Here is a 5,552-nt window from a genome sequence, read left to right as displayed (position 1 = left end):
CAACCTTGGGCTATGGCATCCCTTTTAGGGGAATCTGCTAAGAGGATTGGTGATTCTAGTTGGTGAGAGTCCAACACTACCTAGATCCCTGAACTAGGGTGCTAGATACCTACCCATGCTCCATCATTTGGGTGGTAAGCGGAGTCTTCCAAGGGACATGTTCTCGAAGGAAGTAGTGAAATCATAAGCTAGTGGTACATGGGTCTTGGTTAGGCAACCAGTTAGTTAGCAAGTCTAATAAATAGTAGTTAAAAAAGGAGCACAAGAACCAATTGGACATTAGTGAATGGCCATGAACAAAGATACATAAGTAGAGATATTCCAAGTTATATTCATGTAAATGCTATTACATCATTACATACCCTTGATAAACTATTAGTGAACTATGGATTTCGTAGGCCTGAAAGAGTACCTCCACCTCTGAACAAAATTAAGATGGATTTCCTCTCTCATGGTGGTTTTATTTGATTCGTGTATCCATCTCTAAAAATAGATTTTCAAATTTCTATGAAATTTTTTTAATGTTCCTATAATCATTTCCAATTAATTGTTTCTTTTCTTTATAGCTATCAAGGCTTTTTTGTATCTTTCCCATATATTTATAACTATCAATTAGACCTTGGTTCTTGAATATCATGAATATTAAGACCTTGTGTCTATAATGAATTGTCTTGGATATCATTTCACTATGATGTGGATATATTTTCTTAAGTACTTATCATTAAGATTATCCTTATCTTAACAACTTTACCATTATAGTTATAGAACAACATGTGATTGCAATTTGTTATTATCTAGATACTCTAAAATCTTACTCAACTACCTATCCTAGATAGTCCAAATTCAACCTTAACTACCTACTACTATAGTATAGGATTATGTGGATACTTTGGATTCTCCCTTTACTAGTCATTGTACTTTATGATTACCTTGTGATTGTGTTGTAATCTATAGACCACATGCATTATATTGAAAAACAAACATGAGCAATATGATTTGTGTTCCTTACATAAATAAAATTAACATGGATAAGATGAAAAGTTTACCTCCATGCCTTTCATATCAAGCTTTACACTTAAAATGGCATAAGCCCCTAAGAAAGCCAAGGTCTCATGAAGGGAAAAGATTTGAAAATGAATCTTTATTTTGTTTGATGGTATCAAGGATAGATTCTTTTGCTTTATTTGAGGCACCCCTATCTTTCAAATCAACACTACAACAAATTTGAGACCCCCTGACTTTTTGGCACGCTATCTTACTTCTCTTGAAACTCTAACCCCCTTTTTTCTCGAAGTAGCATACCAAATTCCACAAGCTTGGTCTTTAATTTTATACCAAATTCTTGAAGCTTGAAATAGCATACCAAATTTATTAAGCTTGGTCTTCAATTTTAGAATTAGCTATGCAACATGTGCCACTTGTGCACTAGATAGCAACTTACCCAATATGGATATGGGATTTGACCTCTCATATTCTTCTCCCTTAATAATGAGATATTGTCTCCTCTATCTCAACCTCCAATATCTAGACTAATGAACTTGTAATTAGAGTATTTGAAAGTCTTTAAGTTTTGATCATTCTTTCTATGCCCCCAATTTTATTTTTGCAATGCTGTAGAATGGAATTCTCCAAACACTTCTTAATAAATTTTATGGTAAGATGGGTCTACTTGTGTTGCACTAGGTCTCTCATATGCAAATTTTGCAACTTTTCGAGTGATCTCATTGTTTAATGGTGGTATCAGGTAGACCTTGTGATAAAATAATTTGCAATCATCAACAAAATCTAGTAGCATAATGTACAATGTAAATCATTTATCCCTTCGTCCTATTGCATGTAAAACTAGTTAGCTATGCACTTCCTCCTTTGTCAAATAGAAGCATTTCAACTTTGGATATTTCAATTTTATTGACTATAGAGATGATAGCCCATCTCAAGCTCAATTGCCTTATTGTTCAAGCATTTCAAGTCGAGCATTAATGGCTACCTCTCACATAGCCAACCTCCATGCCCGATCGAGTTGTCTCCTCCCTTAAGCACTTTGGTAGCTCCACAATCCAAGTGTAAGCTTCAAACGAGCTCGATCCTCAACCTCCACACTCCAAGCTCCATTGCGGTGAGAGAAGAGAAGAGAAGAAGAGAGGAGAAGATAGAGAGCTTCTCCACCATGGTTTCTCACCCTCACACTCATACTCTGTCTCTCAAGCACAAGCTCAAGCAAGTATTAAGAAAAAGAAGAAGAAGAAGAAGAAGAAGAAGATACGAGCTACTTTTGGCCACACACAAGAATGAGCTTCTCATTCACTTTTCAACTTTATATACAAAACCCTAAATTCCTTTTGGGCGGTCATCCCCTTATATCATTTTTTACATGGCCAAGGCCCTTTTTCCCATTGTCCTCCTATCTTCCTAGCTTCCTTCCTACTGCCCATTTACCTTTACAATTTGCACGGACGAGAGCCTTACACTCTTAAAATAACTCATGGTGCACCTTGTGCTCTTTTACAAAAGTATTGACTTGCGCTCTTTCTTGTCGCCTTTCTCCTTGATTTAGGACTTTTCTGCACATCTTGTGTTTCCAGATTCTTCTTGGTGCACCTTTGTATTTCTTTTTACTTTTGCCTTGTCCTTGTCTTCTACTTTAGATTTTTTTATTTTTTTACCTTGTTTGTCTAAGGGTTAACATTACCCCCCTCCTAGACAAGTGCTAGTCCCATGGTACTTGCCGTCGTAGGTAGCAAGCTTTGGCATGCACCAAACAGGTGGGTGGAAGGGACTATTGTGGTTTGCCTTGGAGGAGTTTTGGTGGTGGTGTAGATGAAGGTCGTTGGAGGCACGTTGTTGGCCTAGTTGGCTGGTAATAGGGTTGTTGGAGTTGGTGATAGGGATGTTCTTTGTTGGAAATTGTACTCATGGCTAACACAGGTATTGGTTTTTGGGGATTTTGCGCATGATGATTCTTTGGTGGGCTTACATGATGAAAAAGGACAAGAGTTTAGAGTTCAATGTTGATGAAGAGCTGAGTGTACTTTCATTGGATTCTTCAATACCTACAATTGATAACCTCTCACACGGTCTCTCCGTAGGGGTTAGTGCTAGTTTTCTTATCATGCACAAGATAGAGTTTGATTAGTTTGGAAGATAGGTATTGGGAGACAAGTTGATGAACTCTAAGCAAGTCGAGAGTATTGTCCCACACTTGAGGACCCAAATTGTGTATAGATTGTGGTACATATATTATGCAAGTGCACATGCATACTCAGATAGTACATAGTTAGGAGATTGATGGTTTGGTTCCTTGTATCAATGTGTAGATGAAGCAAGGGTTCAATGGGGTGGAAAAATTTGTCAACGTTGAGGAGAAGTACACTTGAAGGCTTGTTGAGACATTATTTGTGCTTTTGTCAACACGATGTAGGATAATTGAGCTCATTGATGCCGAGATTAGACTTGATTGGGTAGTAGGAGACTTCAATGTTGGTGGTTGATCACCATTTTTTTAGTATACCTGAAAAAAAAAGTACACTACCTAGGGGTGCATCTACTCCCTGTGCAGTGTTGCATGATGTCCGTGCTAGTAAAACTGGGAGTTGGATTGTCCCACACTTGAGAACCCAGTTTGTGTATAGGGCAGGGGCTATGGGTGTCACTTAGGGAGATAGATCTAACCATAGGTAAGTGAAAACTCCGTAGGTGTGTCATGCCCTTGATGTGCCCTAAGTGTGAAGTGGGGGAGACAGGAAGGGCTAGGGGGTTAGGCATGGAACCGGCTCTAACCAAGGCCACCAGATATGCCTAACTTGAGGATCCCTAGGTGCAGTGTTTTTGGCACTCTGATATACATGAACAAGCTCATTGTTCTTTTCCTTTTCTTTGTGTGGGTCTTTGTTTATTTTCTCTCTTTTTTTTCTTTCTCTTTTTTTTTTTGGTTTTGGAGATGTATTGGGAGGGGGCACACTTAGACATCATTGTGATACTCTATAGTAGTTATATTCTAAGGGGGCCTAAGAGATTTAACCAGGAATGGATGGCTTGGCATGGAGCTCTTTTCTCCTTTCTGATTGTATTTGTTGTGGCCACAGAGGGGGCTTGGTTCCAGCACTCGTTCTTTCTTTCATTGATCTGATTTAGAGTCACGCCCTTCTTCATGGACCAGCTCTTGTTGAGGCGGTTGTATTTGCTATTTTGGCTCCCCAAACCCCTAGCAAGGAGAGTTTTTGTGGGGTTCAGCTAGTTGAGATTAGGAGAGCACATCGCTCCCCTACTCCTAACCTAGTGTTAGGCTTAGGTGTCATGGCATGGAGTCCATGTTGTAGCAATGTGCTAGCTTGTAAGCCAAATCTTTGATTCCATCTTCATTAGAGTAATTTCCTTCTCCCTTTTGCCTTAGTTATTCTTCCTCCTCTTCTAGCATTTTCTTACACTTTTCTTCTAATCTCTTTGATTCCTCTTCCATCCTTTGCAACTCTCTATTTGCTTTGGAGGTGGATTGAGTTCTTCTTATGGGGATTTTGAGCGTGTGATCTTTCTTTTCTGCTTGACCTGACAATTTTTTAGCCTTGTTGCTTACAGATTGTCCTCTCACTCTCTTATTGTTAAGATGGCCAATAATTCTCCTTTTTATTAGTAACTCTCTTCATATTGTCTTTTTGTTCCTTGTGGACTTTGTCTTCCTTTTGTTTCCGAATCGGTGGATGGCTTATCCCTAGCATGTTATACACATCCCTCCTTAGGCGTTTCTTAGTCCTGTTGTTGGCTAAACCCAATGCCTTCTCCACCATTGCAAGGCTCCACTCCACCTCTGCTTGGCAAGCTTCTTCTCCTCTCCTTATCATCATTATGCCACAGTTTATTTCGGTATTGAAGCTCCTCAAAATTTTTATGCACTTACTGTAATCGACAGCTTGCCTAACCTTCTCTACATACTTCTGTAGACTACATTGGTCCAGGAGTTGTTTTACAGCTGGCTTCTCCATGATGGCATCTTTTAGGTTTAGGGTAAGCTTGAATATACTAGCTAAAACCCCTTGTTTCTGCCATCAAGTTGTACTTTTCTTGCTCTTTTATCGTGAATGAAAGCTTGCTATCCTAATCATTCCCCGAATGTAGAGTTTGGCCAAGAAAGAGAGAGTAGCCACAATGACTATGCTTTAGGCCATGCTCAAATGCAATGTGTGCTTTCTACAGGGGTGATTTTCTCTTCTAGCAAGCGGGGCTTCTATCATGGCTCTTTGTTCTTGGTATTTTTGTTGCTTTCTCCATAATGACTCTTTGTGAGGTTGGTGGTCTTGTGACTTGGACATTGAACGCTTTCGTACAGAGACCTATGTCATCTTGTATTCACTTAGCAACTCATGAGAGTACATGTAAGTCATATGCTTCAATCATAATGAATAGGTGCAGCTCCAAAAGATATCACTTATCTAAATCCCATAGTGTTGACTTTGATGTATATCACCTGCGCTTGATTATCATTGCTTGTGTGTGTGCTAGCTTTGCCTCTTTTGGTATTATTTATACACAATCACAAAACATATTGTTTATTTATATAC

This window comes from Lygodium microphyllum, chromosome 21, assembly GCF_053477565.2.
Source record: "Lygodium microphyllum isolate KBCC chromosome 21, Lygodium_microphyllum_v1.1.10, whole genome shotgun sequence".
Lineage (NCBI taxonomy): Eukaryota > Viridiplantae > Streptophyta > Polypodiopsida > Schizaeales > Lygodiaceae > Lygodium > Lygodium microphyllum.
The sequence above is the reverse complement of the archived record's forward strand: the minus strand, read 5'-3'. Positions refer to the sequence as shown.